The 27,979-nt window shown below is 37.7% G+C and overlaps 1 protein-coding gene and 1 long non-coding RNA gene across 3 annotated transcripts in view; both read left to right on the top strand.

Moving 5' to 3' along the window:
• Positions 1-27,979, top strand: part of COMMD10 (COMM domain containing 10) — a 212,669-nt gene that overhangs the window by 115,275 nt on the left and 69,415 nt on the right. The window lies entirely within an intron of this gene.
• LOC135365337 (uncharacterized) lies at positions 408-17,138 on the top strand. The gene is made up of 2 exons (XR_010412958.1): positions 408-1,769; positions 2,905-17,138. It is a non-coding gene; the product is annotated as an uncharacterized LOC135365337 (long non-coding RNA).

Consider the following 27,979-nt stretch of genomic DNA (forward strand, 5'->3'; position numbering starts at 1 on the left):
TATGCTTTAGACGCAGAAGCATACCGGTTTGTATTGAACCTTTTGTAAAATGAGTTGCCTTTTTCATTCTTAAAGCATTTACAGTTCTAACTGTATTTGTGGGATCCAGGTACTGTTTTCTCCATTGTAGCTCATTTGTTAGATTAAACTTTGGGAATGTCTTTTATTGTGAATGGTAATTTTCTAAATTTTTACTTTTGTTTTGCTTTTTAATTTTTCTGCTAGATTGTTACTTTCTTTTTTTTTTTTTTTAAAGATTTTATTTATTTATTCATGAGAGACAGAGAGAGAGAGAGAGAGGCAGAGGGAGAAGCAGGCTCCCAAGGAGCAGGGAGCCCGATGTGGGACTCGATCCCAGGACCCTGGGATCATGACCTGAGCCGAAGGCAGACACTTAACCATCTGAGCCACCCAGGTGCCCAGATTGTTACTTTCTTTTCTGAGTTATTAACATACTCAACTTTGATTCCTTTCCCATAGTCATTCTACTTTTTTCTGTCTTACTCTAAAGCCTTTCAAAGCTCTACAATTAGATTAATACTTCTAATTCTGTGTGGAAATTTTCATTTTCTTTTTTTCCCCCTACTTTCTTTATAGAAACAAGGATCAGGTATAACGCTTTCTGGATAAGTATATACCAAGGCTTTGTAAACCGGGCACTTAAGATTCTCGTCGTTTTACAAGAGAAAAGGTTGTCTTAACTGACTACTTATCGCATAGGCTGCCATTTTGGCGTGCCAAATCTGTCGGTTAAGACTGATTTTCCAGATAGTGTTCCTTGGCATAATAAAACCAAAGCTATTGGGGATTCTATATGATTTTTAGTTCTAAAGAAGTAACATGAAAGTATTGCTATTCTTATTTTGTAGAGCAAAAAGTAGGCTAGAAGAGTTAGAGACCTATTTGTTATTTATCCATTCATACTGTTAGTGGTATTGGCTAGTATGTGGTGGTATTACTCAACTTAAACCCAAGTTACCTGCCTCTTTGTTGAGTTGTCATAAATTAAAATCAAAACACTAAGAAAAAAGTCAACACTAGAAATACAATAGCAATTGGTAATAGTAGCACAGTGTGTAAAACTTTAGCATAAGTCATAGTATGCTTATTAGAACATTTAAAATTTAAAAAACATTTAAAATTTACTTCTCAAGGCACTTCCTAAAGGGTTTTTTTTTTTAAGATTTTATTTTATTTGAGAGGGAGAGAAAGAGAGCACAAGTTGGGGGGGGGGGTCCGGGGAGGGGTGGAGGGAGAGGGAGAAGCAGGCTCCCCACTGAACAGGGTGCCAGACACAGGATTCGATCCCAGGACTTTGGGATCATGACCTGAGCCACCCAGGTGCCCCTTAAAAGACTTGTTTTTATGTACTGGGGGAAAAAAAAAAAACTTGGCAGATTTGGCAGTCTTTAAGATATTGCTAGTACTCATGTATCAAAATGGTGACATATAAATTAGAAAATAACATTTTATATAGTTACTTGCTTTGTTAAGTTTAAGCATTTGGCGTTATTAAGATTATGTGTGTGTATATATATATATATATATACAGACACAAACATGCATATACAGACATATTCATGTTTATTTGTTTCATTTATAAATCTTTTTTCTGGAAAGAAGAATCATTCTTTGTTTACGAAGTTACTATCGACTGACTGTTGGGATGACAACAGAGGAATATTTGAAATACAACCTAAGTATTATTATAGAGGACATACTCAGTACTTTGAAGACTGCCTAATAAATTAGTGTGCATTTGTTGACAGGTAATAGATCATTCTACAAACTTGTTATTAGATATTGTTATTCATCCAGTCAAACATTTATGAATAGTCTATCATAATCAGTGTATTCACACCCCACATCCAACCCATCACAAATAATTTTATCTCTACTTCCAGAATATGTAGATGCTAAATGTAACTACTTCTCACTACCTTTATCACTACTTCCTTATTTCAGAAACTTATTTTACCTTCTTAGAGACACCTTCCCTGTGCATTGTATCTAAAATATGCCCACATTCTTCCCCATTGTTCCACTTAATTTTTTTTCACTAGCATTTTCTCCTTTTTGATATTATATCTTTTTAAAATTTATTATTACCTATGTTTTATTGTTTTCCTCCTGATTAGAATGTAAGTACCGTGAGGGCGAGGAGTCTGTCCTTCTTATTAATTTGATGGTCTCCAAATGTAGAACAATGCCACAATGCCTGGCTTAACTTAGGTTTTCAGGAAAATGAATGTAGGAAGGAATGATTGCTGTGGAGATATAGGAACATGGTGTTGACCATACGCACCAGGGTCAAGTATAGTACCTTAACACATTTTTGTTTGATGCATTTTTCAAAATTAGGGAAAGAATGAATGAATGAGTGAGTGCAGAAATTAGGCTTTGGTAGTCCATTTTGCGAAACTGTTTGTCATTATCTTGTAAAATTGAACATACATGTGCCTTGTAACCCAGAAATCCCACTTCTCGGTATATACCCAGCAGACATACAGATACATGTTCCCCAAAAGACATGAACAGTGTTGTTCATAGCAATACTCTTCATGAGAGCCCCAATATAGAAACTAACCTAATGCCCACAAACAGTAGAATGGATAAATACATTGTAGTATGGTGATACAATGAAATACTATACATCAATGGCAGTATAAGAACTACAGCTGTATTTAACACTATGGATGAATCACATAAATACAGTGTTGAGTGAAAGAAGCCAAAGACAAAAGAACACGTTACATAATTTTACTTATATAAAGTTCAAGTCTGTGTTGTTAGATGTCAGGGTAGTATTTACCCTTGAAGACACAGCACTGGAAGGGGACATAAAGAGAAACTTCTAGGGTGCTCTAATGTTTTGTACCTTAAAGATATGTTTTATATTGAAAGGTATTACAACACAGTGATCCCAGCCTTAGAAGAACTAATTTAATAAAGGAGCAACAAACCAGCACTAGGCTGATTAAAATAAATGATGTATAAAGTGCTTTCAGTATGCAGAGGATGGAATTACTAATTTTATTGAGGTGTGTGTGAAAAGATGACATTGTAAGTACTTTTAATGTCTTTAATATTGTGCCAAATGTTTTTATAGCATAAAACTTAGAAGTACTTTTCTTTTTAATCAATAGAATCCTCAAAACCAGGTAAGTTTGTGTTGAATAGGCCAAGGACTTTTTAACAGATATTGTCCTAACTAGTGGTGAAACTAGAACATTTCCTAAGAGGGAGAAATTATATTTCCAGACTTAAAAGCTCAATTTTTTAAATGTTTAAGTTATAGCAACTTGAAAATGACCATTAAAATATGTAAATACCGGGCGCCTGGGTGGCTCAGTCAATAAGTGTCTGCCTTTGGCTCAGGTCATGATCCCAGGGTCCTGGGATCGAGTCCCACATCGGGCTCCCCGCTCTGCGGGAAGCCTGCTTCTCCCTCTCCCACTCCCCCTGCTTGTGTTCCTGCTCTCGCTATGTCTCTCTCTGTCAAATAAATAAATAAAATCTTAAAAAAAAAAAAATGTAAATACCATCACAATACAGTGTCAGCATTAAGAAAAATAAATTTTTATATCAGTAATAAATTTCATTGATGAACCAATGGAGTATCAGGTAACAAACATGGATGAGATAGCATTTGGCATACCCATCAAATTGACAAAAATGGAAAGGTCTGATACTGCCAAGTATTTATGTAGAGAAATGAGAGCTCTTTATACATTTCTGGTGGCAAAGTAAATTGGTATAGGCAGTTTAAAAAGCAATTACCTAACACCTAGTAATTTTGGAGATGCACAACCCTATGACCCTGAAGTTCATGCCTCCATGTGTCAACACCAGAAAGTATTATATATATATATAGGATGATCATTATACTTGTAATAGCGACAAAGTGAAACAATATGATGGCCTCTTCTAAGCAGATGATTAAAGGGGTTTCTTTGTACCCTGAGATATAACAGTCAAAATGAAAAATTTGACTTCTATATTACCAACATGGATAAATTTCAAAAAGCAGTGCTGATTTTTTTTAAAGCAAGTTGCAAAATGTAATATACAGTTTGGTAACAATTTTGTAAAATTATATTTATTTTTTTAAAAGATTTATTTATTTGAGAGAGAGAGAGTGTGCACATGTGGGGGGGGGGCAGAGGAAGAGAGAGAATCCTCAAGCAGACTGCCTGCTGAGCATGGAGCCTGACTAGGGGCTCGATCTCATGACCCTGAAATCATGACCTGATCCAAAGTCAGGAGTTGGATGCTGAACTGACTAAACCACCCAGGCATCCCAATTTTGTAAAATTTTAAAACAAAACAGTAGTATACTTCTTTTATATAATAAAAGTAGCAAGTGTGAAACTGTTCTCATAGCCCATAAAGTATCTCTACAGAGAAAATAAAATGGTATAGGTTCCTTTCTTTTTGCAAAGATTTGACTAGAGATTTAGGGGATGAAAAGTAAAGTATAAAATTTACTGTTATTTGAAATTGCCATTAACTTAGAAAAATTTCAGTTTATTGCCTGATATATTACCAGGAGATCATGTTAAGTATAAGAATTTGGTAATAATTATTATTGAGCTTGCTATTTTTACTCATTAGTAATTCATATAAGTTTGTGTAAGGAATTGTAGTAAGGTTCAAATCGCATATACAGACATTTTTTAATTGCTTTTTAAAATATATGCAAAATTTTAAATACATGGATTTTGAAGATCAAAAAAGGTTCAGCTATCTCTATTTTAAACTATATTTTAGGGCCGCCAGGGTGGCTCAGTCAGTTAAGCGTCTAACTTTTGATTTTGGCTCAGTTCATGATCTCAGGGTCCTGGGATCGAGCTGGAGCCGCAGACCCCTCGGGGCTCGGGGCTCAGGGCTCAGGGCTCAGAGCTCAGAGCTCAGGGCTCAGTGCTCAGCAGGAAGTCTGTTTGAGATTCTCTCTGTCCCTCTGCTCCCCACCCCCCAAGCCCTCATGCGCTTGCTTGCTTGCTCTGTCTTTCTCTAAAATAAATAAATAAATCTTAAAAAAAAAAACAAAAACAAAAACGAAAAACAAAAACTACATTTTAAACACACAATCAACAACTCAAGATAATTATATTATACAGTGGTATTAAAGATTGTGTTATACAATGGTATTTAAAACTTGAAATATACACAGAAGACAATGATGTGTGGCGGCTGAGGGGACACACATGGATCAGATAGAACTGCATTTGAATTCCAACCCTGGCAAGTTAACTTAGCTTTCTCTGGTTTTCTTATGACTTGTTAGTGATAATTCCCATTTCAGTGTGTTGATTAAATGAGAATATATGTAAACCACCTCAGTACAGGGCCTCCTACCCAGCATACTTAGTTAACCATCAGTGTATTAATTCTAACTTCTTTCTCCTGAAAAAAAATCTGGGAAATACCATTTGGATTTCTGTTCAGCTCTCCAAAGTTGACTTGATCCGTAATGTCACTCAGAGTAATATAAATAGCGCCTAGAGTGGGGCAACCGTCTGTAGCAGTGGTTTGATGAAGAAATGCGGTCAGAGTTCCAATTTGAGAACCCAGAAACTACTTTCCCCGCATAGAGTTCTAGGAATAGAAGCAGGAATCCCCTCTGCAGGCACCCTTCTACTCCTTCTACTTGAGGAGTAGGAGTAAATAAACCCACACACCTAAGCCAGTGGTGGTGGCTCTGGTTACCTGGGGCTGGAGCTTTTTGCGCTAGCAAGGAGCTTGAAGATGAGAAATGAGGTTCCAGTGATGGGGAGGTGCTGAAACAGCATGCATGTGCTCGTTGGGGCAGATGGATAAAGGAGAGTGTAAAGTGGGGGCCGGGGTGATCAGTGTAATAGAACTTCTGATTTAAAAAAACAATACCAAACATACCAACTATATACTATTTCAAGAAATTATTCTTGGTATTTTGTTGAAATTAGATAATGAATTCATCACATTTTATAATCCCAACCTTGTTTAGTTTAAGAGAACTAACTGGATTTCCAGGTTTGTCTTCGTGTGACATAAGTCAGTACAAACAGTGAAGGCTATCTATCAGCAAACCATGTTAGAACTTTAATGATTATAGGAATTGAAGAATACTGGAAATATATCTGATACTTCTAACTACTTGTTTTAGGGTGCCCATAATAAAACTTCAGCCATGTAGTTCTTTGTGGTCAGTATTTTTAGAAATAAACTTAGTGTGGGGTGCCTGGTGGCTCAGTCCGTTAAGCATCCGATTCTTGACTTCTGCTCAGGTTATGGTCTCAGGGTCAAGAGACCACTCACAATCTCTCTCTCTCTCTCTCTCTCTCAAATAAAAATAAATAAATCTTAAAAAAACCGCAAAAACCTGTTTCTATGAGAACATCAGATTTGTCTTATGTTTCCACTGAAAGCACAAAAAAAACCCTTTCTGGTCCATGTAAGCATTGTACACACATAGACATTACATGTGGTTTATGTGATCAGCTTTTTCTCATTTTTGTAATGCAGATAATTGAGACGTGAGTAAAATAATTTTCTGAATTAATAGAAACACAACAGGAAATATTACAAATAAAAACTCTAAAAATTCAAATTTTCTCCTCGATGTGAAATCTGATCAGTTTGCTGTCTATTCTTTTTCCAATAATAAAAACTTTATGTAATGGTTGAAAATATGTATCGAAAGAAAAAGGATTTCCTTAATGTTAATATGCTTCTTTTGTATGTAAAACCATTGCATCCAAAAATATTGGACACTGTGTTCTTTTAGGATTAAACCTCTAATCTGTCTAAACTGCAGAAAATTATCAGTGTTGTAATGGTCTGCAGAACAACTGTCCCCTTGATATTAAATTCCGTAAATGTTAAAGCTTTTCCTTTCCCACAGGAGGCAACCTCAAGAGCTGCTTTTCTATTCTAATCTCGATAGTAAGAAGGGAAAAACTGTTTTTCTTCTAGGCACTCAGTTTGTCTTCCAATATTTATACCAAAATTTTCCTCACAAAGGAAATCTTTAATTAAAAAAAAACTCCGAATTGATCTACAAATAATTAGGAAATATTAAAAATACCGATTATAAACAAATGAGAATAAGGGAAAAAGCCATTTATTTTTAAACTAAATGCTATACCTGCATTAACAAAATATTGAATATAGTCTTCACCAGTGTCTTTTTAACTTGGCCATAATGCATCAGTACTAGCTGTAACACTGAAAATATTCAGAGGTTATTATCTTTAATGTAAATAAACTTTCTTTGTATACTTCCATCTTTATATGTTGCTGACTACACAGATAATAGAACTATATAAAGCATCATTCACATTTTATCAATCACATTCATTGACACTGCATTTGCATTGAAATATGAATTCACATTTTTTAAAAAAGGAATACAGCATATTATGGAAAGGCTACACATTTTCTGGACTGTAAAATTAAAATGAGACTGATAAACCCACATGGTGTCTTCATCCCTCCTGAGGTATGTGCTGTCTATTAAGGAAATGAGATGGCAGACCTCTGAAGGGGTTATGAATCCACTGGTCCTTAATCTTTGTGGATTTGTAGACTTGACAGTACTCATAAATGCTACAGAACTCTTGTCAGAAAAAAGTGTGTGTGCACATAGACACAAAATGTAGCAGACAATTTTAGGAGCTTCACAGACCTTCTGAACACAGAACCCATACCCTTACATAAACACCTGATATTCACTGGCTATTTGCATGGTGACCCAAAGGTCTGGGGCCTGTGATCCTTTGTCATTTTGCTGGGGCACACATTTGAGTCACACTAAAATAAAGCTGGAAGGCCGATGTGAAGCAACAAGTCAGCCGGTTAGTGGAGGAGCCTGGCATTCACATCTCAGTTTGACTCTGGCAGCTTTACAACTCATCATTAGCAGAATAATTATCAAGAAGTGCTTAAATGGTAATTATTAAGGTATTCTGAAGGTCTCTGAATTTCTCATAATAAAAAGGGTTCACTCTGCTTTCGTATATCCTAAGGCTCCGCAACAAGTTATACCACAATTATTCTCTAAAAGAAAGCAGGCTTATAAAAAAAAAAAAAAAAAAACCATAAAAAAAATAAAGTGTATTATCACCATAGACAGTCATTTATTAACAGATTTATTAAATCCCTAGTCACTGTGTAGTTTACAAAAATAAAAAAGATACATACTCAATCTTCTAAGAGCATTCAATAATATGCACTAATTTTATATTTTTTAAGATTTATTAGAGAGAGAGCGTGCATGTGTGCACATGGGAGCGAGGGAGGTGTAGAGAGAGAGGGAGAGACAGAATCTCAAGCAGATTCCCCACTGAACTGGGAGCCAGATTTGGGGCTCGATCCCAGGACCCTGAGATCATGACCTGAGCTGAAACCAAGAGTCAGCTGCTTAACTGACGGAGCCACTCAGACACCCTATCATAGAAGTGATTTTAGAACATTAGGTAATGTATTTATTGAAGACCCATATTTTCACCAAATTATTATAAACAGCATAATTAAACACCAGTACATTTTATACATGTCTAGCATGGAACTTTCTAAAGTGCATATAAATTAAACATACCAGTTCTGAATTGTAATTTTGTTCAAGTTTTCATTCTTTTATAATTCCTGCATTATAAGCTGAAGTAGCAAAAAAGTGAAAACTTTTAAATTAGGTTTGTAAGATTCACAAAGATTTGGGGAGGGATAGGTTTTAATAGATCCTTTTAAAGATACTTTTGACTACACACCGTCATTCAATAGCCGTTAAGAAACAATGACATATATTTTTACAAAAGAGTTTTTTAATTCTGAAAGTAATAGATGACCATTATAGAAGATTTAGAAAATACTGGCAAGTATAAAGAAGGAAAGAAAATCCCCCCAATTCCACCACCCCAAATCAACCATTCTTAACAGTAAACTCATTACAAATACTACTGTGTAGATTTCAGTTGTTTACAAATTTATACCATTGAAAACAGTTTTGCCTTGCACAGTTTCTAAGCATACTTACTAATGAAAACACCACACAATTTTCTAAGTAAGTTGACCCAACTTAGTAAACAAAATTAACAGGTTTTTATTTGGACCTTAAGGACAGTACATGGGCTTACTGTTGGAGTTTCCCTGATGTAGGTTTGGCATATGTTTTCTGGAAGCAGGGAAAGTGGAGTCATAGGTGTAGGAAGCAGTCTCTTGTGAGATAGGGTAGAACAAAGAATAAACACTCGGAGAACCCTTTAGGGCCAGTTCTAGAGTAATAAGGGCTCAAAAAAAAACTTGCATTCGGTTTTTTGTCATGAGGACATTTTAACTTGCCTTGACTAGGGCCTTGACTCTCCCCTGATATGAACCTTTTTAGAGAGTGTTGTGGACTCACTTGTTTCTCCAAAATTCGTATGCTGAAGCCCTAGCCCCTGATGTGATTGCATTTGGAGATAGGTCCTCTAAAGAGGTAATTAAGGTTAAATGAGGTCATAAGGGTAGGTCCCTAATCCAATATGACTAGTGTCCTTTTATGAAGGGGAGGAGACATCAGGGATACATTTGCACAGAAGAGGCCACATGAAGACAAAGCAAGAAGGCGGGGTGACCTGTAAGCCAGGGAGAGAGGCCTCGGTAGAAACCAACTCTGTTGGCACCTGATCTTGAACGTCTTCCAGAGCTGTGAGAAAATAAATTTCTGTTGTTTAAGCCATCCAGTGTGTGGTATTTTGCACGGCAGATCTCGCAAACTAATACCGAGAATAAAGCTTTTTTTTTTTTTTTTTTTAAGGAAAAGTGTGGTAGGTAGAATCACGGTCCCCCAGAATATCAGGTAATAATCCCTGGGCATTGTACATATTATCTTAAAAGGGAAAGTGTCTTTTCAGATTTGATGAAGTTAAGGATCTTGAGATGGAGAGAATATTCTGGAATACCTGAGTAGGCTCTAAACATAATCACAGATGTCCTATGAGAGGCAGAGGAGATTTGACAGACCTACATCGGAGAAGTTGATGGGATCCCTAAAGATAGGGCCACGAGTCAAGAAATGCTGAAGTAGATTCCCAGAGAGCACAGCCCTGCGGACACTAAGGGTTTGCCCCAATGCCACTGTCTGCAGACCTTGTGAGTAAATACATTTCTCTTGTTGAAGCTATCAAGTTGGTGGTGATTTGTTACAGCAGCCATAGGAAGCTAAACAAACAGCAACTAAACACACCAAGTCCTTTTAGCATCTTTCCGTGTAACATTAGGGTTTTGTATCAGATGCTCTTGGCTTTTTATTTTATGAAATAATGAATTATATTGATTATTTTTCTATTGTTGAACCATCAAGTTATTCTTGGATAAACTCTACTCAATTCTGTGTTATATTTTGTTTTTTAATATCCCGGTGGGTTTGATAATATTTTGTTTATTGTTTAGCATTTTTTTTCTGTATTAAGGAATGAAATTGGGCTCTAGTTTTCCTTGTTGATGCTGTCTTTGTTGTAAGGCTTTGATCTTAAGGTTATGTCAAATTTATTTGAATATGTAGCCTGAGCCCAGATTATGCTAACTTTGGAAGCCAGGCAAAAAAGCTGAAGCTTCTTGTGATAGGCATTTGGGAGCTGTTGCTGGTTCTTAAGCAGTAGAGACTTCATAAACGGGGCAAGGGGTAGGTACTAAGACATAACAGTGGAGCCAGAGTCACCTATGATTACCTGTAGAACATTATCAAGTCATACAGTTTCAGATAACAAATCCAGGTATTGAGTTTCTCAAACATACTCCCCTCCATTCATGTTCTTAGGAGTGAAGACTTAATGTGTGTTACAGGGCATTCAGTCAGGAAGCAAAAGAATTCTAAGGCACTAGAGAATGTCCTAGTGGGTGACCAGGAGTTGACCATATTTATCTCTGCCTTGTGATTCTTTCATTCCATTCTGTTCTTACCTGGAAGAGGTAGCCATCATAGACTAATAAACTTCGGGAATGTTAGGGGATGATAGGAATGTATTTGTATGGATCACAGTTTCTGAGCAGATGGCCTTGGCCTGTGGTGGGAGAGAGACAAGTAGGGTTATTGCTAAGGATCCATTGACCTCTGTTTAACCCAAACATTATCTAAACACTGAAAAAATAATATAGCATACATCTGTTATTTCAGATTTTCAGATATACTCAATTATTTCATAATTCGTCTACATCACTAGCTGAACAATTAGGTGTTGGAATTTGTGGTACATTTGGTTGTTACTGTTTTTAAGCAACAGGTACTAAGAGTGTATACTCTTGTCCTGTGGGAATCTGTAAAGGGTCTTGTTTTTGTTTTGTTTTTTTAAAGAGACTGTCTTCTAAACACCAACCCCTTCATCTTCCTGCTGAGGCTATTCCTGGTGATAGATACTCATGTTTACACAGCTAGTCAGTCACAGATTCCTTGTAAGAGCCTGTGTTTCCAAGATTCCTTAGAAATGCTATGAAAAAGACTCCTAAGCTTTACAATACTAATTACTGGTGTTGAACTTTGAAGAAGTATAGATACCTGCCTCTCTTGACCGTGGGCTATGTATAGATTGAAAGTTCTATCATTGCTTTCGGAAAGTTACAGGATAGCTTCTGTTTTTATAAAATTGTTCTTAAATTAAAAAAATTTTTTTTATGTACTTTTCAATTTAGTAAGCTATGTTTGAGGTGGCTCTGCTGGTTGTTTCAGATGTTACGTTTTAGTTCTAGTCTCTGTTCTCAGGGTAGATTTTTGGAATCCTTTATTTTCTGAGATTTTTTTCTGACCAGAGGAAAAATAACTAGATAGATAAATAAGTAGATGGGAAAACAGACAGTTCAACCAGAAAACAAAAATAAAACCAAATCTGCACAGCAGGTTTGTGAGAAGATCTACTGTACTGAGTCGCTTGATAGGTGTATGTCCTTCGGTGAGCATATGGGCATGGGGATGGATGCCTGGTGCACCAGCCAGCATTGATTAAGGATGTGAATATGTTCCAAATAGATGTGTGATCAAGGGAAGAAAACTCGTTAATGCTCCCTGGGGTATTAAGGAGTTGGGGGAAGATGCAGAGTATAATTAAGAAGAAATTGTGGTGTCTGTCTAGGGATAATTAAGTTCAATTTAAGCCTGTTATTCTATTTTCGTGAAAATGTTCCTGAAGTAGAAAAGAATAAATAGTAAGACAGTTTATGTGGATCTTAAAGAAAAGTTAGTTTTGACAGTTGCAATTAAATTTTAATAGTTTAATTTGGGAATCTACTTATCCTGAAATCTCTGTTGGTAAAAACATGGAAACTTGTAATACGGGTTAGAATTATTTCGGTTAACAATTATGGTTTCTGTACCCATTAGACTATAAAACTCTTATATTCCAAAGGATTTTAAATTGACTCATTGAGTTATCTAGTTAAATGGGAATATGCTGTTAAAAGTAGAATAGAGTCTCCTTGTAGTCATAAAGTTGACACAATGCTTTATGAGCAAATTTAATGTTCTATTCAGGAACATGAGGTTGGACAGAAAGATAACCTTACAAGAAATTATCTCAGTTATTCATTCTGACCTTTTGTTCACAAAAGAAACTAGAATTCAAAAGAACACAACATTTTTTTTTAACATTACACTTCTTTTAGTTGATTGGTATCTGCAGATTGCTCTTAATTAGACTATATAAAATATTAATAGCACTTTGTGTTACTTTAGTTTTGTGTGTTTGTTATTCCTTTCAGGTTGACATCTTTCACCATATTTTTGCTGTCCCCCTGTAGATTATACATTACAAGTCTTTATAGGAATCAGATGTATTCTATATTAAATGATTTTTTTTAAAGATTTTATTTATTTATTTGATAGAGAAAGACAGTGAGAGAGGGAACACAAGCAGGGGGAGTGGGAGAGGGAGAAGCAGACTCCCCGCTGAGCAGGAAGCCCGATGTGGAGCTCGATCCCAGGACCCTGGGACCATGACCTGAGTGGAAGGCAGACACTTAATGACTGAGCCACCCAGGTGCCTCTAAATAATACCTTTTTTTAAGGGGGGAAAAAAAAACAGGAGAAAATATGAAGAAATGAAGTCTAGGAACTACTTTGGAAATGTCGGTAATGAGGAGTGCAAAATAAGTTAAATCTATATACCAAGGAAAAGAGATTTCACTACAAAATAATACGTGAAGCAAGAAATCACGAGTATGCTTACCCATATTTTACCTGAATGCCATTTATTTAACAGATATTTATTGAGTTCCAAACTAGATGCTAGAGCCTTTCCTAGGCTCTGGGAATATATTTGCCAATACTGGAGTCATATGTGTCATTTGTAATTGGATGTTCTAGGAGTTCTTTTTTTTTTTTTAAAGATTTTATTTATTTATTTGAGAGAGAGAGAGAATGAGAGACAGAGAGCATGAGAGGGAGGAGGGTCAGAGGGAGAAGCAGACTCCCTGCCAAGCCAAGCATGGATCGATGCGGGACTCGATCCCAGGACTCCAGGATCATGACCTGAGCCGAAGGCAGTCAGTTAACCAACTGAGCCACCCAGGCGCCCGGATGTTCTAGGAGTTCTGAGAAGGAAAGCCCGCGGTACCTGCGGAGGCAGTGCCAGGAGCCTTAACCTAGAGCAGGGGACCAGGGGACTTCAGGGGAGATCTAAGCTGGGACGTGGACTGAAACTGTACGGTTACATCAGGGCCAGGGAGAGAGAAGGGGTTTGCAGAGAATGTGGTAGGCAGTGGGAATAGCATGTTCAAAAACCCTGAAGAGATATGATGTACTGTAGGGAACTCAAGAAGGTCATGATCACTGGCATGCAGGCGGGGATAGGAGGCAAAGCCAGGCTGGAGTGATTCAAATAGCCACACTTGAAATCATCTGATTAACGTGAAGTACTCAGTGTCGCCTTAAGATTGGAGATACTGCCGTTGGTGTTCCTTGCCTAATTGCCTCAAGCATTTTTATGTTTCTGAGAGCTGAACTCATTGTACATATTTTTTTTTAAGGAAAGCATGTGTTAGAAGTACCGTTATTAGTCTTTGGAAGTGGTTTTACTATTAATCTATTTTTTTGTTGTGGAACATTTTAAGAACAAAGCATTTTGAGCTTCCATCTCCAGGTCTCTTTTTTACAAATTGAACTAATACTTTTTCATTGAGAAATAGTCCACAAATCTTGCTGCTCAAATAAGTCATTGATCTATATGAGGACTTTGGTAGGGAACTTGCTTAATGTTTGTTCAGTAGAATTGGAAGGATGTAGATAGGACCCACCTCTCTTTTTACTCGTCATTGTATCTCCAATGCCCAGCCATTTCCTGGTCTATCATTGATGCTCTATATTTGTTCATTGAATGAGTATGAAATTTTGCTTTTGTTTTAATGCCTGCTCAGTGTCTTATATGGTTCCATGGTTCTGTGATAAAATCTAGACCTAAGGTGGATGAAGTACTACAGTATGACTTGAGTAATTTTCTTTTAAATTTAAATATAAGATGGAGAATATTATTTTAACAGTTTGTATATCACATGAGAATTGGTATGTGAATGTTCAGCTTATGAGGCTCTTTTTGAAATCATTGTGTGATATTAAGAAGACATTCGTTGTAGAATAAAATGAATAAGAATTGTATTGTTCACGAAGTTTTATACTTTAATTGTATTGGGAATCACACAAAGCAGTTATATCTTGTAAACTATCACATTTTCATTTCTAGGGAGACTGTATGTTTTACTAGGCTTACATCAAACTTTAAAAAAAAATAAACACTTCATTTACATGCCGTAAGATTTATCCGTAAGTGTAAAATTTAATAATTTTTCACCAATTCATAGAATTGTACAACCATTACCACTGTCCAGTCTTAGAATATTTGCATCACTCTAAAAAGTTCCCTCAGGGACCTTTGTGATCAGTCCTTGTACCCAGCCCTAGGCAATTAGTGATGTGCTGTCTGTGTATACAGATTTGTCTTTTCTGGGGATTTCATAAATATGTGATCTCTTGTGTCAGAATTCTTTCACTTAACATCATGTTTTCGAGGTTCCTTGATGTTGTGGAATATATTGGTGGTTGGTTACTTTTTATTGTTTAATAGTATTTCATTGTGTAAGTAGATCATATTTGTTTATCCATTCCACAGTGGGTGGACATTGGGATTTTTTCCAGTTTAGGACTGTTATGAATAACACTTCTGTCACATTCATGTGCAGGTCTTTGTTTGGACACATGCTTTTCATTTCTCTTATGCTAATATCTAGTAGAGTTGGTGGCTCATAAATGGTAAGTTTATGTTTAACTGTTTAAGAAATTTCTGGACTCTTCTAAAGTAGCTGTACTGTCTTACATGTCCACAAGACTGGTGGGAAGCTTTCAATTTTTCTTCCTCGGTAACAGTTGATAATGTCAGCCTTCAAAACTGTAGCCATTCTGTCAGATGTGTAGTGGTATCTTATCGTGGTTTTCAATTTGCATTTCCTTAAAGACTAATGACATTGGGCATCTTTTCGTGTGTGTTAGTTGTCTTACATCTGTGGTGGAATGTCTATTAAAATCTTTTGCCCATTTTTCCTGTGTTGTCTTCTTGTTAGGAGTTACTGAAATTTTTATATATTCTGGGTACAAGTGCTCTATCAGATTTGCAAGTGTTTTCTCCCAGTCTGTGGCATGTCTTCATTTTCTTAGTGATACCTTTTCAAGAGCAGAACTTTTTAATTTTGTGGTGCAGTTAATCGAATTTTTTTTTTTATTGATTATGCTTTTGATGTCATGTAGGAAATCTTGGCCTAGCCCAAGGTCAAAACAGATTTTCTCCTAATATTTTCTTCGAGAAGTTTTATAGTTCTATAGAGGAAAGGATAGTCTTTCAACAAGGGGTGCTGGGACAGTTAGACAGCCATGTGGTCTCTTCTTTCCTTCATATAATTCACTGGTGGTACCTTTGTCTGAAATCAGTTTGTCATAAATGGAAGGGTTTATCTCTGGACTCTCTATTCTGATGCACTGATGTAAATGTCCATCTTTAGACCAATAGCCACATCATCTTGATTACTGTAGCTTTATAGCAAGTTTTTTGAAACTGGGTTATAAAATTCCTTCTACCTTCCTTTCTTCCTCAAAATCATTTTGCCTACTTTACATTCTTTGCATTTCTGTATATAAACTTATATATTAGATCGGTTTGGTAGCTTTCAGTGAATAGATTTGTTTTTGTTGCTAAATTTATTGCTAAGGAGTTTGGTTTTTTTTAAAGCTCTTATGAGTAGAATTGTTTTCTCAATTTCACTTTCGAATTATTGGTAGTATATAGAGATACAAGTTAACTTTTACTATTGGCCTTATAAGCTGTGACTTAACCTCAGTGTGTTTATTAGTTCCAGTAGTTTTTGGAGGGGGTAGATTTCTCAGGTTTCTCTACATAGAGGATCACGTTGTCTGACAATACAAACATTTGACTTGCTTTCAAATGTGTTTGCTTTCAACTTTTCGTTCTTACCTTATTTCACATTCCAGAACTACCCATACATTGGTGAGTAGAAGTGACTGCAGTGTATATATGTAGTTTGTTTGTATTAATCTTTGTATGTTATCATTGTCCTTGGCATTTTGTGTGGCGACTTCAGTCATGACCAGAAGTTGAACTTACTTATCCTTATTGATTTTAATAGTACTATATTTTTAAAAAGCCTCTAAACATTCAATAAAATTTGAGTGAAGTTTTTAGATATTAACTCATACCTCAACTTTTCCAGTTTTGTGTCAATAGTTTCTACTTTACTTTTTTTTTTTTTAAGGGACGCAAATTTCTGTTTTAGCCGATGGGCTGTCCTCAGTTTCTATAATTTGTGTGTATGTGTGTTTATTGGTGCAGATCAAGTCACTATTCATTCTTACCACTGTCAGATTTTTAGCATTTGGTTGGAAATAATTTGGCACTGGACTTGGTGGTTTTGGGGAACCTGGAGTTAAAAGGCAGTGCACATATTTTTTATTCTCAAAGGAAAATTTTATGTCCTGCTGTGTTGTTGGATACTTTGTTCTCCTGTAAACTCGCCAGCCCATTTTTATGTTTTCTGCAGTGACTAGTCCTGCACCTACTGTGCCATCAGAATTTATTGATGGTTCCCAGGTTAAATCAGCACACAGGTTATTGTCATTTGTGTTTGATGTGGGGGTGTTTTCTCTAAGGAGACTAGAGCTTTTGTTTCTCCAGCTTTCCTCACATATTATCCCTATTGTTAGTTATTTTAAGATAGTTTCATGAAATTATTGAGTTTTACAGCCAGAAGAGAAACAAATAATTGGTACTACAACCTGCTTACTTTATTGATGACAAAACTAGAGTACAGCGAGGTAAAATGCTTTACTGGTTAAATACTAATATGTCCTCGCAGAACTAGTTCTTGAGCCTTGCTTCATCATCTACTCTGCTACACCTAATTCTGCTCCCTCCTCAAAAGACTGACGTGATGTCACTTTTAAGGAGCTTTCATGTCCCTTTCAGGAAACCATCCCAGAGGCACGTGGGTGGCTCAGTCGGTTGAACATCCAACTCTTGATCTCAGCTCAGGTCTTGATCTCAGGGTCGTGAATTCAAGCCCCGCATTGGGCTATGGGGGTCAAAGTGTCAAAATGTCAAAAAAAAAAAAAAGAAAGAAAAGAAAAGAAACCATCCCACCCCCAAATTATAAAATTTTCTTACTCTATATATCTAGATTTGATTAGCACATGCAGCTTCTTTTGTTAAGTTTTCAGAGTATCTTTAAGCTGCAAAATACTTACTTTAAGAATTTACTTGGAGTGAAACATCAGTATATAGTTGTGGTTTTTCTAAGAAGTGAATACGTCATAGAAATTAGTTCCAACATGAGTTTTAATTATAGAGCATGCTTATTTTATGCAAATTATCTATTAAATGAAAAATAAATATGGAGATGGGCAGATAAATAATACCTTATCTAGTGTTGTAATATAAGATCAGGATATTGGAATGCCCCAAATAATGGCAGGGAATCCTGCTGTCTCTCTGTCCCTGTTCCCCTCCCTCTCCATCTTCCTGCTTCCCTCCCTCCCGTCCTTCCTTCCTTCTTTAACTAGTCTGTCCTAAATCATAGCTCTTTTTCTTTTATTTAAATTTTAGGTAGCTAACATACAGTGCAATATTGGTTTCTGGAGTAGAATTCAGTGGTTCATCACTTACATCACCCAGTGCTCAGTGCAAGTGCCCTCCTTAATGCTGGTCCCCCACCCACCTCTCTCCATCAACCCTCAGTTTGTTCTCTGTCTTTAAGAGTCTCTTATGGCTTCTTTCCCTCTCCTTTCTTTATTTTCCCCTTCCCATATGTTCATCTGTTTTCTTTCTTAAATTCCACATATGACTGAGATCATATGGTATTTGTCTTTCTGTAACTGACTTCACTTAGCATCATCACTCTAGCTCCATCCATGTCGTCATTCATTCTTTTTGATGGCTGAGTAATATTCCATTGTGTGTGTGTGTGTGTATATATATATGTGTGTGTGTGTGTATGTATATATATATATATATATATATACACACACTACATCTTTTCTTATCCGTTCATCAGTCAGTGGGCATTTGGGCTCTCTCCATAGTTTGGCTTTGTTGATAATGCCACTATAAACATCAGGGTGCATGTATCCCTTAGAATCTGTATTTTTGTATCCTTTAGGTAAACACCTAGTAGTGCAATTGCTGGATTATAGGGTAATTCTATTTTTAACATTTTGAGGAATCTCCATACTGTTCTCCAGAGTGGCTGCACCACCAGTTTGCATTCCCACCAGCAGTGCAAGACAGTTACCCTTTCTCCGCAACCTCACCAACATCTTTTGTTTCTTGTGTTATTCAGTTTAGCCATTTTGACAGGTGTGAGGTGGTATCTCATTGTCGTTTTGATTTATATTTCCCTGATGATGATGTTGAGCATCTTTTCATGTGTCTGTTAGCCTTCTGGTTGTCTTTTTTGGGAGAGTGTTTATTTGTGTCTTCTGCCCATTTCTTAACTGGGTTATTTGTCTTTTGGGTGTTGAGTTTTGATAAGTTCTTTGTACATTTTGAATACTAGCCCTTTATCTGATATGTCATTTGCAGATATCTTCTCCCATTCGTTAGGATGCCTTTTCGTTTTGCTGACTGTTTCCTTTGCTGTGCAGAAGCTTTTTATCTTGATGAAGTCCCAGTAGTTCATTTTTGCTCTTATTTCCCTTGCATTTGGAGACATGTCTAGTAAGAAGTTGCTACGGCCACATAGCTCTTTTTCTAAAAGGCCCTTTGAGTGCACTGGGACTTGGATGTTTGTTTTGAAGAGTTTTACCGTTTGGTGTAATGTTACCTTAAATTTACTGAAGGCAGAAACTTAGGACTCAGCCCTTAATTCCTTTCTCGCATTCCCCCATCCATTTCTTAGTCATATGGCTTCTCTCTTCCGATTGTATCTTGAGGCACAGCTGGGTGGCTCAGTCAGTTAAGCAGCCGACTCCTGATTTTGGCCCGGGTCATGATCTCAGGGTCCTGGGATCAAGCCCCACATCGATGGAATCTGCTTAAGGATTCTCTCTCTCCCTCTCTTTCTGCCCCTCCCCACCCCCGCTCGCACGTGCTCTCTCTCTAAAATAAATAAATCTTTAAAAAAATTGTATCTTGAATCTACTTCCTCTCCTATATCTATTGCCACTTGTTCCAACGTGTCATTGTCCTTTGACTTCCCTGGCTCCCACTGCAGCCTCTCTAATACATTTTTATACAGTTTAAAGTTGACCTTCTTAAAATGTTATTTGGATCACATCACCCCTTGCTTAAAACACTTAGTCAGTAACTCTCCACTGTACTTAGCATAACATCCAGACTCTTTTCTGTGGCTTATGATACCTTGTCCACTGGGCCCAACTCTCACTCTCCCACCTGATCTGGTTCATTGGCCACAGTCACACTGATAGCCTTGTAGTTCCTCACAGGCTAGTAGCTTTCTCCTGCAGTTTATTTGCCATGCTTTTTCATCTGCCTGAAACTCTTCTTCCAGCTTTGCACATGGCTAGCTCCTTCTCTTACTTTCTTAACTCACACATAGGTCCTTAGGTAGGTGTGCCATGAGTACCATGTCCATCCTATCCATTGTTAATTTCTTTTTCACCTGTTAATACAGCTTGCAGTTCTTTTACCTATTTTCTTATATTTTCTTCTTTCTAAAGTATAAATTTCATGAGGGTAAGAGATCCTAAATACACTGTCTAGTCCATAATAAGCATTCAATTTTTACCAACTGCTTGAATGAAAGAGTTTTTTGGACAAGTAGTTCAGCTTAAGCTAGAGGGTCTATAGGGGGATAAAAAGGAACCTGTAAAAGGTCATTGATTTTATCTAATCTTGCATTTTAAATGTGGCCATAAATTTATTTTGCCACTATTAAATATAGCATTCAGTATGTAACATTAGACTGTAGATGTGTCTTAAAAATTTAAGTGTTGGTGTTCCAGACTACTTATCAACTGGAATTATGTCTTGCTTAAAGATTTATCATTTTTAAATGATCATACATAAGCTAGCATGACCATTTTGTATTTGGCCTTCTCATTTGTGACATTTTGTGTCATGTATGCTTATCATTTATTGTAGTCCATTTCCTATGGAGTGCATACAGAGAGTTTTTATAATTCAAGTGGTAAACAGTTTCCAGCATGCACTTTTGAGAAGCCGAGTGGTGGTTAGGTCTGGAGTAGAGTAAGACAGTGGTTAGGTTTTAGGCAGGATTCGAGTTATGGGATCCACATTCCCATTCATGAACTGGGGAATGCTGACTTCCCAAGGTTTGAAGGGAACCTGGAGGTCAGCCTGATAAGGCTAAAGTCATCTTCATTTCTTAGCCTCACTCCAAGCCAATTGAATTGGAGGAAATTCTTCTTCTGCCCTTAACCTGAGGAGCCATAACTTTCCTTGATATGGAGGGAACCCTGGGGGAATTCCAGCATATTGCAGAAACACTTTAAGTACCACACAGCCAGACTCAGAATACCTGAACTCTACGCCTCTTCTGGTTAGCCTCAAGGTGGAGACTGAGGACATGGTTCATCACCAAGGCCCTATCCCTGCTTCTGGCCTTGGCTAATGATACTCTAGGGCTTCCACGCTATGCACTCTCAGTGAAGCTTCCAGAAAGAACGCTTCTTTCTAGCAGAGGTCTTGCCAAAATGTCCCTAAGCTGCTGCCACCACTTACCTTCCATGGAACCTTGAATAAAGTCTAATAAGCTCAGTTCCATTCTTCATGCGAGGTTCAGTCATAGCTGTACCTTCCTCATAACACCATTGTGAGAATTCAGTGAGTTAATGAACAATAAAGTGTTTTTCACGGTAGGTGGCACTAGGCAAATACCGTTGTGGTTGTCATCATCATGCATAAGAAAACCACCACCACTGGGTTCCCCCAGTGCCATTAGAGATGTTATAAAGAATGTCACTGGGGAGAAGACTCCTTTCCTAAGCATTATAGAATTAGAAGTCTATTCTAGAGGATGTGCTCTTCCCCTAACCTTCACCCTTTGCTAAATTATTCCCTCTCCCTTATCACATCTGTTGGAATAGAACATTCTCAGAGACTCAAGACCCACCATTCTGGGGGTTCACATGCAGTCATGTTAATGGTAATATCTCCGTGATATTGGTTCATGTCCTACCTGCGACCTCCCTGTAATGTGTTCCCCAGTTTATTCCGGTAGTCCCCAGGGCTGTTTCACTAATGCACACAAGCTCCGCATGTCCCTCTACTCTTGTTTTGTCATGCATTCGCATGACAGGAGGGTAGATCCTCACCACCACCTCTGTAATGCATGCCTTGGGTAGCTCTTTGTCATTAGAGATGCTGTCTCCTGATGCTCTGACAGATGCCAATTTCGGAGCTTCCAAAATGGCATTGCATTCACCTTAATCATCACCACTGTACTTGGACTCCAGGTCTCACAGAATCCTTCCTGAAAACAGCTTGTGTCTATAGATTCCCTTTGTATAGGCCCAGCCTAAGCCTTTTCTCCCCTACCCCTCCTTGCCGCAAGCCGAGGGCCGTTAGGTGTCCACTCCCTGTGCCGATCAGGTCAGACGCACATTAGTGGATGTTCCTTCTCTTCCATACCGCCCCACAGCAGGCATCAGGGACTTCTGAGTCCCAGCATGACTTCATCCACACCAAAATTCCATATTTATTCGTGAAAATCGCAGTTATGATTTATTATAACCCCTAATATACTATTAGGAGTTTTTCATATAGACAAATTGCTGATCTTGACAGTTTAAAACAGTAAGTACTCACTGTCAGACTTTGTCTAACTGCTCCTTCATTTTGCAGGAATTCACGTGATTTCTGTGCCCAAGGCCCAACGTGTTCGTAAATATACCTGTCCTGCACACTCTGCCTGACTCTCTCACTCTCTCTTGCCTTCCTGGCCCCCAGGGGTGGCAAGCGAGACCCGTTTCCCTCAGTACTCCAGGCTCGCTATCCTTGGCACAAGTTAGAATTGATCATTTAAGAAGCATCATCCCTTAACTACTGGATTCAGGCCGCGGACAGAAATCCTTTTCTCTTTATTTCTCCGTATTTCAGGGCCCCAAGCCTCTTCCCTAGCTCCCTCCTTGATGGAGTGTCGCATTTTCAATCGACAGGGCATGGGTTTCTTTCAGCACACATGATTATTCCTACCAGTAATTTTAATAACTTGGTGGTAAATTGGTTATGATTACCCACCTGTCCTTTCTTCTTCATCAGTTCATTTGGGGTACTTTTCTACTTTCCTTTTTCTATCTTTCACAGTATCTTTGAAAGACTCCTTGATTTTACATCTGTATTCTTGTGCTACCTGCAGAGACTTCTTATCCTGCTCATACTTCCTGATAATTTAACATGGAATAGTACTGTCCTTGAAATTCCGCATTTATGTTTTGTCTCAGATGCCTCCCAGCGCCAGTCCACTGTTACCTGTGGGGAGCAGGGAACACGGCCAGAAATACTAAGACCACCCGTTTAGGTGGTTTCATTCCTGTTACCTTTATTTCCCAAGGTAGTGGCTTCGGGATTTTTTTTTTTTTTAAGCTTGCGTTATTATAGGGCTTCGTTTTCCAACTTGATTGATGATGCCAAACATTCAGCGCTTTTCAGTTTCTCAGTTTAGAAGCAAGGAATTTTAAAAAGTCACTATCGATGCCTTTTATCATGAAAAAGACAAGTAGAAGGAATTAGTCTCTCTCACCCAGGGATGTCAGTTTGTGTATACCAGTGGGAACCAGACAGCATGTCTAGGCAGAATAATGCACATATGCTTACATTTCAATGGAGCTTAAAATCTTTTACAGGAATCAGGATTAGAAGGGGATTTTTTTCATTGTAGCAATAAATGTGAATGCAGTTACTGTCACTGTGACTCAGGTGTTCATTTTGGCCTCATTCCTGCTTTCCTTAAATTAGAGGGGGAAAAAAAATCTCAATTTTGCCAGTGGAAGTTGGTACAGATAGGAGTTTTTCAGCTAAATAGGTAATAGTCATTATAGTGGCTTGATTTAAAAATACACTTTGAATTCACCTTTAAAAAGTGGGTTAGGAGGGGCGCCTGGGTGGCTCAGTTGTTAAGTGTCTGCCTTCGGCGCAGGTCATGATCCCAGGGTCCTGGGATCGAGCCCCGCATCGGGCTCCCTGCTCCGCGGGAAGCCTGCTTCTCCCTCTCCCACTCCCCCTGCTTGTGTTCCCTCTCTCGCTGTGTCTCTCTCTGTCAAATAAATAAAATCTTTAAAAAAAAGTGGGTTAGGAGAAGTAAAATCTAGTGTAGTGTGAGCCACAAAACTACCATTTTGATACTAACATCATTGATATTCTAGGCCAGAGTTTTAAAATTGGAAAAATAGGGGCGCCTGGGTGGCTCAGTCATTAAGCGTCTGCCTTCGGTTCAGGTCATGATCCCAGGGTCCTGGGATCGAGTCCCGCATGGGCTCCCTGCTTAGCGGGGAGTCTGCTTCTCCCTCTCCCACTCGCCCTGCTTGTGTTCCCCTCTCTCACTGTTTCTCTCTCTGTCAAAGAAATAAAATCTTTAGAAAATAAATAAATAAATAAATAAATAAAATTGGAAAAATAAAATACAGTTTTATTCATGATTGTTGATTTTGCATGACACAAACTAGATGTTAATTTTAATTTAAATTAATTTAGGCAAAGTAAAGTTAAGGAAATAACACATTTATCATGTTCATAAATAGTAATTTTTTTCTTATTTCAAGTAAGAATTAGAAATATAAAAGGTATAATAAAATAGATTTGTCAAAGAACCATTAATAGGCTACTGCTTTTTTTTTCTTCAGTTTCAGTTAAATTTGAAGAGATGATATAATCCTGCTGTGACTTTAAATGAATGTTTTCGTGACTGCATAAATTGTGATTTGTCATGAGTTGTAGGATTGTAGATGGCAATTAAGCCCAGATTCTGATCCTTTTCCTCTCAAGCTTATTAAAATAGAACCTTTTGGGACCACTGTGACTATCTCCTCAATTAGTTTCATGTTATAACTTAACCCTGATTATAAACAGACTTTACCTACTTCATAGTTCAGTTTAATCTTTCTGCATTGGCAAAGAAAAATTTATTCACTGTAAACAAATAAGCATTGGGACGTGATCTTATATTTGGAAGATTAACTTAGTATGAGAATTGTGCTTTTGATTTTGACTCCCAGCTTGTGGTAGGACTAAGGTCGATTATTTTATCTCTTTATAAAATAGCGTAAAATAAATATCTGCCTATAGGCATTACAATTCACTTGACCTTCACATTTGAGCATAAACATTGCCAGTACATAGAAAACATTTACAATTTATCTAGTTTAAAAATAATTATTTTTATCATTTCCCTTTTTAACTATTTTTTTAATTCCCATTGATAGAATGAAAGATATAGGCAGTGAACTTATATATAGGATTGATCATGTGTTTTGAGTCAGGCGCAGACTAATAATGACGAGTCTGGTATAGCTATTTGGGGTTCAGTCTCCAGGTGACAGGTACTGGTGTGTAATAAAACTCACCACTTGAACTGTCATTGATTGTCATTGTTGTTGATAATCCTGGCGGGAGCAGCATTGATTGAATAAATGTAAAAATTGAATTTGCCTTCTTCTAGCACGGTGGTCACAGAAGCAGGGTGAAGTATAAAAGCTGACAGCACCACAGCATTTAATCTATGCCACTGTACTTCAGAGAAGGGAAATGACAATGATTAAGGGTCCTGTTCGATTCCACAAGCATTTACGGAGTAGTTCTATAGCCCAGCACTGTGTTAGCTGCTAATAGATACAAAAGGAGAAGGCAGTCTGGTTACCCTGAAGAAGTTGATCATCTAATTTGGGAGACAAACAATTCATAGATGAAACAGCGGGAGAGCAAAACATGACATTATATAACCTAGTGTGGGTTTCTCGGTGCACGGAAATACATGCAGTTATTTGTCTGGCAAGTGAGAAGATAAATCTGTATCATGTAAAATTCTGTGTGGTGACATGAAGTAACATAGCCTGGGTTATTTGAGATTTCTGATTATTTAAAAGGAAAAAAAAAGTAATTTAAAAGATGTTTATTTAAAAATTGTTGAGCCGAACCCAAACACCAGTTAGAGACATGATTAGGTACATGAGATGGCAGATAAATTCACGAACACTTTACTCCCTTTCTCTGGCTCAGTCCATTGAATATAAACTTCATTAGGTTTTATCCGGTATTCATTCTTTTCCTCTGATATCCTAAAGATTCGCTCAGTAAGTCTTCTATGTATTCTGAATACAGTTTATTTTTCCAATGTCCGGGTATTCTGAATCGTGTTCATTAGAAAGTTCTCCTCAAAGAATATAGTCCTCTCCTTAGCTTTACGTAAGGAGACCATGTGGCTCAGCACACTACCTTCCGGTTTTTTATTATTTTTTTTCTTCATTGCTTACTGAGTGGTAATGGCCTAGGAAATTTATAATAATAATAATAATAATTATTATTATTACTGTGGTAAGAACAACTAACATGAGATCTTCTCTCAACAAATTTTAAGTTTTAATACAGTATTGTCAGCTCTGGATAGGAGCAGTGTTGTACAGCACATCTTTTTTTTTTCTTAAGATTTATTTATTTGAGAAAGAGAGAGCAAGAGAGAGAACATGAGCGAGTGGAGGCGGGACGGGGAGGGACAGAGGGAGAGGGAAAAGCAGGCTTCCTGCCAAGCAGGGAGCCCGATGTAGGGCTCCATCCCAGGACCCCGGGATCATGACCTGAGCTGAAGGCAGATGCTTAACTGACTGAGCTGCCCAGGTGCCCCTGCACAGAAGATCTTTAAAACTTAATCATCGTGCTCTGAAACAAATAATGCAATATATGTTAAGAAAAAAAAAAAAGAAGAAGAAGAAGGTAGTGGGAGGGGAAGAATGAAGCGGGGGAAATCGGAGGGGTAGACGAACCATGAGAGACGATGAACTCTGAAAAACAAACAGGGTTCTGGAGGGGAGGGGGGTGGGAGGATGGGTTAGCCTGGTGGTGGGTATTGAGGAGGGCACATTCTGCATGGAGCACTGGGTGTTATGCACAAACAATGAATCCTGGAACACTTCATCTAAAACTAATGATGTAATGTATGGGGATTAACATAAGAAAAAAACCCCAAAAAACCAAAAAAACTTAATCATCTTGCATAACTAAAACTTAATGCTTATTGTTTAGCAACTTCTCATTTTCCCCTCCCCCAGCCTGTGGCAACCACCATTCTACTCTCTGCTTCTATGGGTCTGACTATTATAGAGACCTCATATAAGTGGAATCATGCAGTATCTGTTCTTCTGTGACTGGCTCATTTCACCAAGCATAATGTCCTCAAAGTTCAGCTGCACTGTTGCATTTGGCAGGATTTTTTTTTTTTTTTTTTTTTTGGTAAAGCTGAAAAAGACTGCATTCCATTACACATACCACATTTTCTTTATCCATTCATCTGTTGATAGACATTTGAGGTTGTTTTGACATCTTAGCTATTGTGAATAATGCTGCAATGAACATTAGGGCAAATATCTCTTCAAGACCCGGATTTCACAGTTCTTTTTTAAAAAATTTTTTATTGTTATGTTAATCACCATACATTACATCATTAGTTTTTGATGTAGAGTTCCATGATTCATTGTTTGTGCATAACACCCAATGCCCCATGCAAAATGTGCCCTCTTTAATACCCATCACCAGGCTAGCCCATCCCCCCCCCTCCCCTCTAGAACCGTCATTTTGTCTCTCAAAGTCCATCGTCTCTCATGGTTCATCTCCCCCTCCGATTCCCCCCCTTCATTCTTCCCCTCCTGCTATCTTCTTTTTTTTTTCTTAACATATATTGCATTATTTGTTTCACAGGTACAGATCTGTGATTCAAAGTCTTGCACAATTCACAGCGCTCACCATAGCACATATCCTCCCCAGTGTCTATCACCCAGTCACCACATCCCTCCCATCCACCCCCCCACTCCAGCAACACTCAGGTCGTTTCCTGAGATTGAGAATTCCTCATATCAGTGAGGTCATATGATACATGTCTTTCTCGCGATTGACTTATTTCGCTCAGCATAACACCCTCCAGTTCCATCCATGTCCTTGCAAATGGCAAGATCTCATTCATTTTGATGACTGCATAATATTCCATTGTATATATATACCACATCTTCTTTATCCATTCATCTGTCGATGGACATCTTGACTCTTTCCACAGTTTGGCTATTGTGGACATTGTTGTTATAAACATCAGGGTGCACATACCCCTTCGGATCCCTACATTTGTATCTTTGGGGTAAATACCCAGTAGTGCAATTGCTGGATCGTATGGTAGCTCTATTTTCAACTTTTGGAGGAACCTCCATACTGTTTTCCAGAGTGGTTGCACCACCTTGCATTCCCACCAACAGTGTAGGAGGGTTCCCCTTTCTCTGCATCCCCACCAACATCTGTCATTT

This window comes from Mirounga angustirostris, unplaced genomic scaffold (assembly GCF_029215605.1).
Source record: "Mirounga angustirostris isolate CCGP_5_RB_7025 unplaced genomic scaffold, mMirAng1.0.hap1 SCAF_7, whole genome shotgun sequence".
Taxonomy (NCBI): domain Eukaryota; kingdom Metazoa; phylum Chordata; class Mammalia; order Carnivora; family Phocidae; genus Mirounga; species Mirounga angustirostris.